The sequence below is a fragment of the Apium graveolens genome, chromosome 5 (genome assembly GCF_009905375.1).
Source record: "Apium graveolens cultivar Ventura chromosome 5, ASM990537v1, whole genome shotgun sequence".
NCBI classification, from domain to species: domain Eukaryota; kingdom Viridiplantae; phylum Streptophyta; class Magnoliopsida; order Apiales; family Apiaceae; genus Apium; species Apium graveolens.
This window is the reverse complement of record NC_133651.1, coordinates 195,865,199-195,881,346: the sequence shown is the minus strand read 5'-3', so window position 1 is coordinate 195,881,346 and position 16,148 is coordinate 195,865,199. Positions and strand designations below refer to the sequence as shown.

The 16,148-nt window shown below is 37.2% G+C and overlaps 1 non-coding gene across 1 annotated transcript; it reads right to left on the bottom strand.

Annotated features, from left to right (window-relative positions):
* Positions 1-6,526: 6,526 nt before the first annotated feature.
* Positions 6,527-6,633, bottom strand: LOC141663058 (small nucleolar RNA R71). The gene has a single exon (XR_012551144.1). It is a non-coding gene; the product is annotated as a small nucleolar RNA R71 (small nucleolar RNA).
* Positions 6,634-16,148: the final 9,515 nt, after the last annotated feature.

The window sequence follows — 16,148 nt, the reverse complement described above, 5'->3', positions numbered from 1 at the left end:
GGATTCTGACGATCTTTACATACACTTATATACCATATAAAGTACTAATAAAATCTCAGAATATCCATAACAGAACCCCTACATAGTGTGGCATGAAAAGTTTTCTCATTCAGCAAAAATACTATTCATAAGGGTTTCAAAAATTTCCAAAAATTGGGGTTATTACACCTGGCCTTATAGGTCTCCACCTGGCCATCTGCTCCAATCTTTCTTTTGTATACCCATTTGCACTCAATAGGCTTCATACCCTCGGGTGCTTCAACCAAAGTCCATACTTGGTTGGTATACATAGATTCCATTCCGGATTTCATGGCACTTTGCCATTTCTCTGAGTCAACACTACTCATAGCCTCATTATAGGTCATAGGGTCGTCATCATCAATGATTGACAACTCATTGTCATTCTCAATGACAAGGCCATAATACCACTCAGGTTGGCGAAATACTCTCCCTGACCTACGAATGGGTTGTTCCACAGAAGGTTGTTCAGTCTGAACAGGTGTTTCCACTTGAACCGTAGTGGTTTGTGCTTCTTGAACTTCATCAAGTTTAATTTTGCTCCCACTATTTCCTTCAAGGATAAACTGCTTTTCCAAGAAGGTAGCATGTCTGGAGACAACCACCCTATGATCGGTGTAAAAGTAATACCCTAAAGTCTCTTTAGGATATCCCACAAAACTACATCTTACGGATCGAGATTCCAGCTTATCAGGGTCAACTTTCTTGACATAAGTTGGACATCCCCAAATCTTAACGTGTTTAAGACTTGGTTTCCATTCTTTCAATATCTCATATGGAGTTTGAGGAACAGATTTGGAAGGCACCTTATTCAGTAAATATGCTGAGGTTTCCAATGCATAACCCCACAGGAATACTGGAAGATCCGCATAGCTCATCATGGACCGAACCATGTCCAACAAAGTTCAATTTCTCCTTTCAGATACCCCATTCAACTGTGGAGTTTATGGAGGAGTCCACTGAGAGACTATACCATTTTCTTTGAGATAATCTAGAAACTCTCTATTCAAGTATTCACCACCTCGATCTGATCGAAGAGTTATGATACTATATTTCGTTTGTTTCTCCACTTCATGCTTATATTCTTTGAACTTTTCAAAGGCTTCAGACTTGTGTTTCATCAAATACACATATCCGAGTCTAGATCGATTATCTATGAAAGTAATGAAGTATGAAAATCCACCTATGGCTTGCGTAGACATTGGTCCACATACATCTGTGTGTACCAATCCTAGCAAATCTGTAGCCCTCTCTCCATGTCCACTAAATGGAGATTTGGTCATTTTGCCCAATAGACAAGACTCACATGTAGGATATGATTCAAAATCAAAGGGGTCAAGTAACCCTTCCATATGCAATGTCCGCAGTCTATTTTTACTAATATGACCAAGTCTGCAGTGCCACAAAAAGGTGAGATTTTCATCATCTTTTTTTCTTTTATTAGTATGTTCAATTTGTAGTAAATTATGCTCTACGTCACATAATACAGAACATTATTTAAAATACCACTTCCATAAAGAATGCTATCTCTAAGAATTGAACATTTATTATTCCGAATAACAAACAAAAATCCAGCCACGTCTAACAAGGGAATAGAAATAATATTCCTCACAATCGAGGGAACAAAATAACAATTATTTAAAATAATAGTCTTGCCCGTAGGCATATGTAAATGAAATGATCCTACAGCTTCAGCAACAACTCTTGCTCCATTTCCCATCCGTAGAATCACCTCCTCTTCCTCAAGAGTCCTACTTCTCCTTAGTCCCTGCAACGAATTGCAAATGTGAGAACCACAGGCGGTATCTAATACCTAAGTAGAAATTTGATTTAATGACATGTTCACTTCAATCATGAACATACCTGAAACAGAAGCGGTAGTCTCACTACCCTTCTTCTTCTTCAAATCTGTAAGGTAAACCTTGCAGTTCCTTTTCCAGTGCCCCACCTTGTTACAGTGGAAGCAAACAGCTTTGCTCTTGGGGTCTTCAGCTTTTGGTGGAACCGGCTTTTTATCACCTACTTTCTTCTTCTTGGAAGGGTTCTTCTTCCTTTTCTTAGGATTGGAACCTTCACCAATTAGAAGAACAGAGCTCTTCTTAGAAGGAAAATTCGATTCCGTAGTCTTCAACATGATGTGGAGTTCAGCCAGGCTGACATCCAACTTATTCATGTGAAAGTTCACAACAAACTGCGAAAACGAACCCGGAAGTGAGTGCAAGACCAAGTCTTGGCTTAGCTCCCCATCCATGGCAAAACCAAGTTGTCCAAGATGTTCAATCAAATTAATCATATTAATTACATGGTCATTCACAGATGATCCCTCAGACATCCTACAGCCGAACAGCTCCTTTGATATCTCATATCGAGCTGTCCTCCCTGCCACATCATACAACTCTTGTAGATGCGCTAGGATAATGTGAGCATCCATATGCTCATGCTGCTTATGTAGCTCAATGTTCATGGAAGCTAGCATGATACATTGAGCAATATTTGCATCATCAATCCATTTATGATACACAACATATTCATCATTATGTGCATCGTCAGCAGGTTCAGCAGGCTTAGGTGAGTCAAGCACATATTCCAGCTTCTCAACCCTGAGAACAATTCTCAAGTTTCGAAGCCAGTCAGCAAAATTAGGACCAGTCAACTTGTGAGCATCTAGTATACTCCAGAGTGATAGTGCAGAAGACATAACGTATATAGTAAATCTGTAAATTATGGACACATAACAACACTTAGCAAATATTCAATTTCATTTCAAAAACACTATATGAATTGGGTCTTTATTTATAAGTGGCTCCCACTAGTTTATCTAATTTATGCAACCCCCTTAAGTGAAAAATTAAGCATTCATAATGCTGGTAGGAATAGGGATCCTAATTCCATCACACAACCTCGGTTGTAGCACGAAACGTCATGTGATGTTCAATAGGCAGACAACTCTTGTCAATTACATCTTATGTTATTCCCTAATAAAACTTTAGCCTCTTGAATAATTGAGTCACGGCTGTAGCACAACAGACTCAATATTCTAAGTCAAGTCTAACCCAACATTTCGTACAATTGAATCAGTCTCCAACGGCCCACGGCTGCCCCACGTAACGACCTTTAGATTCTAATTCAATGTACATATCTCTATGTAATAGACAAGTATTTCTTATTTCAAAATTAAAGCCCTCGGCTGTAGCACGAAACGACAATGATTTAAAAATAAGAACCACTTTCTACCATGTTGGAAGGCTATGACCGACACAAGCTCGTTGTGTCATTGGCCAATTACTACTTGATATTATTTAATTTTAGAGGGATTATATTATGTTACAATCATAATCATATTATAAAGAGATTCTTCATTTAAAATTAAATATTTCAAATCAATAATCGATAATCAGATGATTCCCAGATCGGGGGGAGCATTGTCAAGAGGCGTCACTTAATACCCCTTTCTTACAGATCGAAATCTGCTTTTGACAGAATTATCCTTTCTCTCAAAATTGAAAATTCATATTTAATTACGTGTTTCATAAACACAAGAATCTCATGATTGTATTCATAATATTATTGTTAAGGCAAGAAACGATTCATATTCTAGATTTTCTAGAGCACGCCTTATTTTGATTTAAGTTCACCTAAATCTATCATCGCATGGTAAACATAGGCATATATCTCATATATAAAAATAAATAAACAAGTAAGCATGCAAGTAATATCATGTCACATATTGATATAATGATCTATGGATTTATTATAGCATTTAAAAGCAATTAAAACAATTAAAACATTCTTTAAAACACTTTCGGGAATATAAACAGTTCAAAACTTTTATATAAAAAATATTTGAGCACTCCATTAGATCCGTCTCGGAAAAACGAATCCAACGATATATTGCACGCCCAAAACGGAGTTACGAAACTCCCAAAAAATCAAATTTAATGTGGACAGACGGGCTGTAACGCATTACAGGAACGCGTTACAAGGGCTATAACGCATTCCGGTAATGCGTTATAACACTGTTAAGCCATTAATGTGTGTAACGCATTCCGTAAATGCGCAACAGTATGTAACGCATTCACGGAATGCGCGACCCCCCCCCCCCCCGCGACTGCGCTACACGTGCCAACTCAGCAGACAGTTGGAAAAAATAATTTGTTTTCGTTGCCAGTCTCCTTCCAGCCATTGTCAGCTTACTACTGTTACAAACAAAAGGTAACCCCCTTTCCTTTACTCCCTTAATTAATAACTTTTTATTAATATTTTTATTATTTTAATTTTACTATTAATAAATAAATTAATATTTAATTAATAAATTAATAAAAATCAAAATAATATAATTTCTTAAATCAGGCAATAGCAGAAAATTATCAGATCAACTAGGGGTACTTGTGCAAATTTTAATCATATTTTTATTCACATGCATAATCATTTCATGAATTTTAATTAAAACATTTTTTAAAAATTCATAACAAATAATCTACACATCACAAAATTATGAAAAATATACCTAGATAATCTACAACACTTGTAGAACCCAGATCAGTAGTCAAGATCTTATGCAAAAATTATTTCGAATTAATTCATAATTAAATCTAAATAAACTTGCAAAAATCATAACAAATCCATACATGCATAAAAAAATCTGAATTTTTTTATATGAATCTCTATATGTAGAACCTAGCTCTTGATGCCAATGAAGTAATTTATGGATGAGCGGAAGCGTGATATAACAATTATTCCGTAAAAATCATGTATCGCGCATATAGAAAAATGTATAAATCGGAAAAACGGAGGAATCGTAACCATACCTTGAAAATTGAAGCTTTATAATATGGTTGCTAGCAGTTGCTCCTCAGTGTGTGAAGCACTCTACCGGTAGCCACCAAGAATGATCCTCTTCAATGAAGCTTTTTATAAAACCAAGCTTTTATAAAAATGGAGTTTTGGGAGAGAGAGAGAGGAAGAAGATGGAGGCTAGCTCTTCTTAGGGTTTTCACAAAACCAAGTCTGTGTTTAAATGAGCCATCTCATTCTATTTATAGGGCTCTCCTAGGGTTTTATAATATAGAATTATATATATATTAGCCCCACATTTTATCTTTATAAAATGCTTTAATAATAATTAAAACTATTTTAATCATTATTTCTTTTTCTAAACTATTTAGAAAATTATTCTCTCTCTCATTATTTCATCAAAGAAAATATTCTTTTATGGTGTGACCCTGTAGGTTCAATATTATGCCGGTAGAAGAAATAAATAATAATAAACTTTTAATAATTATTTACATGAATACTAAAATTCACTAAATATAATTAACTGATTAATTATATTTATTCTACATCGAGAGTGATGCTTCTTAACATATCGCGACTATCCGGATAATATGAATTCACTGCTTAGAATACCAAGAACCTGTCAGTGACTAGTTACCGTACAATAAATTCCTTCTACCCTTACAATATCCTGATTAAATACAAGGCATGGATCTCGTGTCAGGCCTATCAAATTTAATCATATGATTTCTTATTCATAATGCAAAGTTCATATGATTCCAGAACTCGCATACTAAGAATAACATAGGATATTCTCTTCCTATACTGGAAGGGGTAGATCCTCTATTGACGTTAACTATCTCTATACACAAATCCCTATGCCCAGAATAGACCTAATGGATGTCCTTGAGACTAAGGACTAAACCAAAGCATAGTTCATTATATACAAGATAACTTTAATGATCTCAAGTCTAAGGACTCTTGTATAACTATCACTCAGTGAATAACTATTGACACGTGAGTAATCTCCATTAGTTGTTCAACTTATCGAGTCATGTTCAGTGAACTTATTCCCTAATAAGCACCTACATACTAGCTATAGTGTCACCACACAAATGTCTATGAGAACAGATATCCTCCTGAAGGGAGCAAGCATAGTATGTACCAATCTTTACGGATCCACTAACATCTGATTAGTTATCCTATGATCAGGAACTGTTTAAGTCTAGACTTATCATCTTCTAGATCTCACTATTATAATCTCATTATAATTCTAGAAGCTTTACTCTAAACTATGGAGCATCTTATTTAAAACACTTTAAGTAGATAAAGCCCATAATAAAACCAAAACAAGTCTTTTATTAATTTCAATGAAATCAAATAGGAATACAAGAAAGTTCTTCCTAACTCATCATACATGATTGGATTTAGGACAAACACTTTCAGTACTTTTGAAATCAAGGCTAGCACGATTCAGATGGTACATAATTTAGTCCAGTTTGGGGGTTCTCCAACAGAAGATCCCAATATGCACATTAGAGATTTCAACGATATTTGTGACACCTTCAAGTTCAATAATGTTTCTGAAGATGCTGTGAAACTGAGACTATTTCCATTCTCTCTGAGGGACAAGGCTAAGAGTTGGTTACACTCTCTACTAGCCAGTTCTATCACTACTTGGAAGGATCTTGCTCAGAAGTTTCTTACTAAATTCTTCCCTATGACGAAGGCAGCTGCACTCAGGAATGCTCTTACTCAATTTGCGTAGCAATCGGGAGAAACTCTTTGTGAAGCTTGGGAGCGCTACAAGGAGATGCTTAGGAAATATCCTCATCATGGCATGCCTGATTAGATGATCATCAATTATTTTTTACAATGGTTTGAGAGCACATTCTAGACCCATGCTTGATGCAGCATCAAGTGGAACATTATGGGCAAAGAGCTATAAGGAAGCTTATGGTCTAATTGAACTGATGGCTGCTAATGAATATCAGTATCCAACCCAGAGATTGCCACAGGGCAAGGTAGCAGGAGTTCTAGAAGTGGATACAGCTAGGGCTATCACTGCTCAACCAAAGGCGTTGTCTATGAAGATCGATTCTCTGGCTAACTATGGTGTTAATTAGATAACTAGTGTTTGTGAGCTGTGTGCAGGTTCGCATGTGACGGAGCAATGCGCTATATCTAGTGAATTAGCTCAGTTTGTGAGCAACTTTCATAGCTCGCAGCAACCAGTTCTAGCCACTTATCATCCTGACAACTGAAATCATCATAACTTCAGCTGGAGCAAAAATCAGAGTTTCATGCAATAGCCTTATCAGCAGTATGCATCACAGCAAAGCAATTCAACCCTCCTTATTTTCAACAACCGCAATATGCACCAAGACAATAACTCCAACTTCAACAACAAACTCATGGAGGTGCAGGTTTATCCTCGAACGAAAAAACTGAATTGGAGGAGTTACGGCTTATGTACAAAAACCAGGCTCTTATATGCCAAAGCCTGGCTATTTCTATCAAGACTCTGGAGAACCAAATATGGCAAATTGCTAACGCCTTATTGAATCGACCATCAGGAACGCTTCCTAGTGATACAGAAGTCAATCCAGGAAAGTGGGAAGTTAACGAACAGGTGAACTCCATCACCTTGAGGTCCTGAAAGGTCGCAAGCCCCCAAATTCAACAAGACGAAGAGTCTGAAAATTCTGTTCAGAATGCAGGTGCATCTGCACCTTTGCCAAATCCATGAAATGAGATTATAGCTGAAAAAGTGGTGCAGAAAGATTCCGAGGTGGAACCGAAGAAGAAAGCTATTGAAAGCAATCCTCCTGAGGGTAATACAGGGGATAAACAGGTCTACCCACCTCCACGATATCCTAAAAGGCTTCAAAAGCATAAGTTCGACAAACAATTTGCTAAGTTTTTGGAAGTTTTCAAGAAGCTGCATATCAACATACCTTTTCCTGAAGCTCTAGAACAGATGTCGAGCTATGCTAAGTTCATGAAGGGTTTTCTATCTCGGAAGCTAAAACTTGAGGAGTTGGAAACCGTTACTCTAACAGAAGACTATAGTGTTGTGCTACAACAGAAACTACTCCTAAGCTTAAAGATCCAGGAAGCTTCACGATACCTTGCACCACTGGAAATCTGTCGTTCGACAAGTGTTTGTGTGACTTGGGAGCTAGCATCAATCTGATGCCCTTGTCAGTTTTCAAGAAACTTGGACTACCTGATCCAAAACCTGTGAACATTTCTTTGTAGTTGGCTGATCGTTCCATCACTTATCCGCGAGGTATAATGGAGAATGTCTTGGTCAAGGTGGACAAACTCATTTTCCCTGCTGATTTTGTCATTCTAGACTTTGAGGAGGATAAGAAGATTCCCATTATCTTGGGAAGACCATTCTTGGCTACATGTCGAACTATGATTGATGTGAAAAAGGGAGAGCTTAAGCTGAAGGTTCAAGATCAGAAGGTCATGTGTTCAAGGTAATAAAGTTACCCACAGTTAAAGAGGAGTGCTTTAAAGTAGAGCGGATCGACTGTGTCATGAATTCAGAGCTTTAGCAATTTCCAAAGTCAGATACCTTGGAGAAATCCTTGACGGGGAAATATCATAATGAAGATAAAGACGGAGCAGAGCAACTGCAAGTTTTCAATGTACCTCTGTGGAAGAGGAAGTTGGATATTCCATTTGATTCTCTTGGGTTAGTAGACCTGAAAATTTCTCAGGAGCGTCTCGAGCCGTCGATATAAGAAGCTCTCACACTTAAGCTCAACCCACTACCAGATCACTTGAGTTAAGCATTCTTAGGTGCACTCCCGGATAAGGGGTTAGATTATATCTATGATAATCTAAAGGGTGACTGGACGATTCCTCCTATGCTTACAGAGGGTCCCTTTCGTGCACCATAGACAGTTGATAGGTTTGGTCTTGGTGATGCACAGTACAGAAGGCTTATTCGGCGTATTGAGGCCATGCATGACATCCACCGACGTATTGCTGAAGATTTAACACACGCTCTCAGTACTATTTTCTGAGACACTAGTGTCGAGGTAGATTGGCCACCTGATCCTCCATCCAAAAAGGGTGATCCTCCCGCTAACTAAGTATGCATGAAATCCTTATTATTACCTTCAATGAGGACATTGAAAATTTTAAGTTTGGGGTGATAATCTAAGGATTAGTTTGTGTGTGTCAATATAGATTCATATAGATTCATGTTACATGTTTAGTTATATTTCATTCATATTTTTGCATGATGGTTCATATAGGATATTTTATTTATGTTTTTATGTGAGTTCATATAATTGCATGTGCATGCATATACCATGATCCCTTCGTTTGAGCTATTGCTATCTGATAAGTTAATGTTAGTTTGAGTATGGTGATGACGAATAGAGGGTTTTTTAAGTCTTAATGAATTGATTTGCATTCCAGAAAAAAAAATCACAAGTCTTATAGGTTTGCTTTTGAGCTAGATCATGATCATATTTGTTTAATTATTAAGATTGAATCACTTATTTATATTTAGAATTATTGCTATTCTCGTAATGACGTAAGAACACTGAATTTTAATCTAGGGAAAAACTTGGATATGAATGCTAGTTAGGCTAGGCGTCAAATGGCTAGTAGCCGGCTCATAATTTATGAGTAGTCTAGGGTTGAATGAGATGGAGCGAAACACACTCATTCAGAAATCCTTGAAAAAAAAAGAAAAAAAAGAAAATAAAGAAAATAAAGAAAAATAAAGAAAAATAAAGAAAAGAAAGTATGTATTTATGCATAATTGATTAAGAGTGAGCTTTTTAATACTCGAGTTATTAAGTTCTAGGGGACTTTATGCCTAGTGACCTAAGGCTTTGTATAGTCTGGGATCCGCTAACCTAACGCTCACTACATGGATATTATTCTATAAGTCTTGTGGGACCTCATTCATTGCACGGTCAAATAAGCATCTTTGTTATGTGTTCAATAAAAGCGTGAATTCTTGTATAACTCTAGTAAGAAGAAGGTGTTGTGAGTCATTATGCGTTTAACATCTATTATGTTTATAAACTTGTGATTGTTTTGATGGTAGATAAGTTATGGTTATTGATCTAGTTTCGAGAGTATATCTGTTAAGCATCCACACATGCACATTTCTGGTTTGCGAGTTGGTTTGTGGGGCTTATTTGAACTCTGTTTTAAGTCATTGCATTCTTAGAGGCATTCGCTTGTTTTTTGGTTATGGTTATTCTGAGGGGATCGATTGCATTGTCATTTAGTCGCATTCACGTAGTTGCATTCATACATTAGGATGTTTTATAGTTTTTGAGTCTGTTTATGCTTGAGGAAAAGCATCGATTCAAGTTTGGAGGCGTGATAAGTGAATTTTATATCTAATTGGAACGCTTCATTACAAGCTTAAGTTGGTGTTTTGGACTTAAGTTGTTGATATTTTTTATATGTTTTTGTGTTATGGCATTTCAGGCATTAGTTAAATGAAGAAACGAGCTTTTCAAGTAAATACTCTGAAAAGAGCTAAGAACTGGAAGCCTAGGCCATTCTCAAGTTGAATAGAATCTCGTTAGCTTCGCGAGGTAAGTTGAATCGCCTAATTCTGACGAGCAGAACTCAAGATACGGCCAAAAGAAGAATCAGCAGAAAAATCCAGAAACCTTGCGCGGCCGCCCCCCAAACCAGCGTGCCCACGCCGACTTTCTGCCAACAAACCAGCGCGCCCGCACTGATTTTAGCGCGGCCGCCCCGCCCTTTTTGCCCCAGAATCCTGATTTTAGTAGAATTTGATGATTTTGAGGGTCCAGGTCCACTAGGGGCATATATATACCAATAAAAAAGATGTTTTAAACAAAAAAGAGATCAGGGAGAGAAATACGAAGACCTAGAGAGCACGAGACGGCTACGGAGAAGAAGACTTTTGTTTTCTTTAATATAGTTGATACTTGGATGCTTGTTTTCGATTTTTCTTTGAAACCTAAGCGCGCCTACACCGACTTTCTGCCAACAAACCAGCGCGCCCGCGCTGATTTTAGCGCGGCCGCCCCGCCCTTTTTGCCCCAGAATCCTGATTTTAGTAGAATTTGATGATTTTGAGGGTCCAGGTCCACTAGGGGCATATATACCAATAAAAAAGACGTTTTAAACAAAAAAGAGACCAGGGAGAGCAATACGAAGACCTAGAGAGCACGAGACGGCTACGGAGAAGAAGACTTTCGTTTTCTTTAATATAGTTGATACTTGGATGCTTGTTTTCGATTTTTCTTTGAATCCTAATACTCTTCTATTTTTTATTATCATGTTTTCATTGGAACTCATTGTGACGGTCTCAACCCCGGGGTCAGGAGTTGACGTCACCAACAACAATACTAATAAACAATATAACCCAAATTATTAATTATACATAATCTCGACCCCTTTACCAAGACCTTTTCCAGGTTTAAGTATGACCTAGTTTTCAACCTTCACAAAACCAACTTACTAAAGACAATCCAAACAATACTATCTTTATTCAGCAACTCAACAGACCCGCTTGGTCCAACACAACTACCTCAGAGGAGCCTGACACGGAAGAAGCTGGAACTCTGCCCCGACTACCACTGAAGAATCTCCTAATTATCTACAATATATATAAAACATTTTTGCAAGGGTGAGCAATCAATTGCTCAGCAGTACCACTATATGAATAATAATCAAAAATAGTTTATGATAAACAGTTATAGGAACAGAAATCATAACTTGCCAGAAACATGTAAAATAGGTATAAACTGGATATCAAAACTAGCATGCTCTGTAAAACAAAATCAACTGTCGTGTGATGTGCATAAATACCAGAGTTCAATTTTAGCATGCCATTTTCATTTTTAAACTTTCCGTTCCATTACACGAACCATAAAACCATTGTCCCGTTACGGGGACCCCAAAATCATTTGTTCCGTTACGGGAACCATAAAACTGGTCCCATCACAGGACTTATAAAACTTGTTCTTCTCTGGGAACCTCAAAATCACTGGTTCCATTACTGGAACCACAGAATCATATGTTCCGTTACGGGAACCACTAAATCAAAATCAGATATATATTGGATGTTATCTAGGGATGGCTGATCAGGCCTCCACACAAATTATCTAGGATAGTTGGCCGGGCTATCACACACAATGTCTAGGAAAGCTGATTGGGCTTTCACACAAAATTATCGGATCCGCAGAGATTAGCTAGGTCTCTGATTATCTATGCTGGACTAATCGGTTATGTAAGGCGCGCAACCGAACTAGCCACTTATGCAACGTTATCCAATATCTGATTCGTTTTATCCAGTTTTCAAAATCACTTTTACCTATCTCTTTTTCAAAACCAATTATGTTATAGCACACTATTCAAAACTTCCTTTCCTTTCAATCACGTTTAGAGATAGGTATTTTCAGAAGTTACTTTTCCCTAAAAAACATATTAAACAGCATTTTCAAATACAGGGGATACGTAACTTAAAGCGCGTCTGTTCCATTACGAGAATAAAACAACAACAACTATTCATATATACTGAACCATAAAAGAAGGGTCAGGGTACTTGCCTTGCAGAGCTTTACAAATAATATCAATTGACCTTGAGCCGACACGAACGCTTAGACTTTAATGTCTAACCACTAGATTACCCTGGATTCGACTCCAACACGCAGGTCCTTCGATTGTAACCTTACTGAGCTTCTTGACTGTCCACTAAGTTATCCAACGCCAACCCCTGGGCTTTCTGACTAGCACCTACAAAGTCGAAATACCCTAATTTAGACTTTCGATTATGCTTGACATATCCTCGCTAACAATCTCCCCGAACGTTGTTGTGCATATGTTGTGTACTTGATGATTTCATAAACAAAACATCTAAGTAGATTTTACTTAGTGAAATTATGTAGCACTCGACGGATAAGAATTATAGTCCCGATGGATAACTCATTATAGTCCCGACGGATGATTAACTTATTATCCATCGAGTGAGTAGCTTATGTAATAATAAGTTTGTAGCACAGTTATGTATGCACCTTTGTATGGAATCTGTAGTAGCATATAAGTCATGTTGACTTTAACTAGATATGCAGAATAGGTTGATTAATTGTACATAAATGATGTCTTGTAATTCTGTATAAGTGAAATAGAGTCAAGTGCCAAAATAGCTATCGACGGATGATTAACAAAGCCATCGACGGATGATCAAATGACTATCAACAGATGTTTAATATAGCAGTCGATGGATGAACAATTAAACCATCAACGGATGTTCTGAAAGTCGACGGATGACCATATGAAAAATTCAAACAACAGTTGAACAGTGAAAGCTGACACACAGCCGTCGAAATGTATACAAACACACTAAGGAAGCCCATTAACTGGGAAATAGAGGACGAAAAGCAGCAAAGCTTAAGATTGATAGTTTTTATATTTGTTCAGTCTTTTTGACTTTGTAATCTTGGTATTATATAAACCAAGAGTGTAGCAAATAGAAAATCAACTGAGATAGCTGAGAAACACAAAAACAGAGAAATCTTTGTAAGCAGAATCTTTAGCATTTCCTGTATTCTCAGTAGTTCAATTTGTAAGCAGTTGTGAGCATTCTTGAACACAAAGTCCTCTCGATATATAATATATATCTCTAGTGGAATTGTTTAAATCCACCAGAAAGTTTTTAAAGACTCTTATTTTTAATTACTTATGTTTTGATTCAATTAAGTTTACATTCCGCATTGTGCTAATCAAAACAAATATATCTATAATCGAGTTGAACATTTTTATTTCGAGAAAAAGGTTCAAGAATTCCATTCAACCCCCCTTATGTAATTCTTGCTATATTATTAAGGGACTAACAATTGGTATCAGAGCGAGCTCTTAATCTACAAAGAGTTTAAAGATCAAAAAAATTCAGCAAGATGAACAAAAAAGATGTTGGAGTCAAGATTCCTTTTCTTGATAAAGATAATTACCATCATTGGAAGGTAAAGATTCATCTTCATATGCTTTATCAAGATGAGGCCTATGTGGACTGCATAGAAAGAGGCCCTCATGTTCCAATGAGAGCTGCAACAGGAAACGAGCCATCTGTTCCAAAGCCAAGGCATGAATGGTCTGATCCCGACATTGAACAAGTCAAGAAAGATAACAAGGCCATGAACATTCGGTTCAATGGTGTTGATGCAGACATGTTTGATAACATCATCAATTGCAAAACTGCCAAGGAAGTTTGGGACACAATACAGATAATTTGTGATGGCACTGAGCAAGTAAGAAAAAATAAAATGCAGCTCCTGATTCAGCAATATGAGCATTTATACAATGAAGAAAGTGAGTCACTCACTGACATTTTTAGTAGATTCCAAAAACTATTAAATGCTCTTAAGTTGCATGGAAGAGTCTATCAGACTAAAGACTCCAATCTGAAATTTCTCAGATCTCTTCCAAAGGAATGGAAACCAATGACAGTCTCATTAAGAAACTCACAAGATTATAAGGAGTTTACTTTGGAGAGACTGTATGGCATTCTGAAGACCTATGAGCTTGAGATAGAGCAGGATGAAAGAATGGAGAGAGGAAAGAAGAAAGGAGGATCCATTGCACTAGTTGCTGATCTGGAAAAGGAGAAGGAAGTGAAGATGGAAGTTGTAGAATCAACCTCAAAGGTCTGTGATAATAAGGGTAAGGGGCTAGCTGCAGAAAGTGAAGAATCATTGAGCCAAGATGACATGGAGGACATTGATGAGCACCTAGCATTCCTTTCAAGGAGATTTGCCAAGCTCAAGTTCAAAAAGAACTTTGGAGCAGCCAAGCCAAATAGAAACATGGTGGATAAGTCAAAATTCAAATGTTTCAAATGTGGCTTGGCAGGGCATTTTGCAAATGAGTGTAGAAAGTTAGATTCCTGTAAGAAAAGGTTTAAGTCTGTGGATTATAAGCAAAAATACTTTGATCTACTCAAACAAAAGGAAAGGGCTTTTATTACACAAGAGAATGACTGGGCAGCAGATGGTTTGGATGAAGATGAAGATGTCAGCTATGCCAATCTAGCCCTAATGGCCAAGTCTGATGAAACAGAGACAAGTTCCTCAAGCAATCAGGTAATCACTACAAACCTTGCACATTTATCTAAAGTTGAGTGTAATGATGCCATAAATGACATGTCTACAGAATTGTATCATTTGCGTGTTACACTTAAGTCTCTCACTAAAGAAAATGCTAAAATAAAAGAAAACAACTTGTTTTTAAGTGAGAGGAATAATGTGCTTGAGTCTCAGTTTGTTGAGTTTGAGAAACTAAAAATTAAGTGTAAGATTGCCAAGGAGAAATTAACTGAGTCCTTGAAAAAGGAAGAAATTTTGAAGAAGCAGCTCGAGCGTGAACAAGAGGTGATTAAAGCATGGAAAACATCCACGGATGTTCATGCTCAAATCACCAAAGTTCAAGGAATTGAGTCTTTTTGTGATGAAGCCTGGAAGAAGAATAAAGAGAAACTATTGAAGCTGCAAGGACAATGCTTGAAGAATCAAAATTACTAACATATTTTTGGGCTGAAGCTGTAAACACTGCATGATACACACAGAACATCTCTCTGATTAATCAAGCAAGATGCGTGACTCCTTATCAATTGTTCAAGAACAAGAAGCCAACTCTAAACTTTCTTCATGTCTTTGGTTGAAATGGTATATTCTGAGAAATCAAACTGATCAAAATGGGAAGTTTGATGCTAAAGCAGATGAAGGAATTTTTGTTGGATATGTTGTTGGTAAAGCATATAGAGTCTACAATCTAAGAACCAACATTGTTGTGGAATCTATACATGTTGTGTTTGATGATAAAAAGATTGAAGGACTGAAAGATGGAGATTACCATGAGAGCCTCAAATTCGACAATGTTGAGATGGTCAGTGATGAAAGTGATGATGAGAGTGATCAAGAAACAGTGTCTAAGGATAATGCAGACAAATCTACCACCAATGAAGCACAAAACTCAACATCCGTCGAGTTACATAATGCTTCATCGGTCGGAAGGCAATCTGTGTTATCCGTCAGAAGACAACCTGCCTCATCCGTCGGTACTCAAAATTCACCATCCGTCGGGTTATCAAAAGGAGCAGGAAGTCAAGGTAGATCACCCATAGAAAGTACCCGTTTCTCAAATCAAAGATCCTCAAACTCAGGGGAAGTTTCCAGCAATCAAAACTCAATCACACATCAAGACAACATTGAGAGTTCAAACCAGGAGAGCAACTCAAGAAGAATGTCTATACAGCAGCTTTCTGTCAAAGAAATAACCAAAGAAGGTAGAAGAAGCCTTGTTAGATCCTGATTGGATTTTAGCTATGCAGGAGGAGCTAA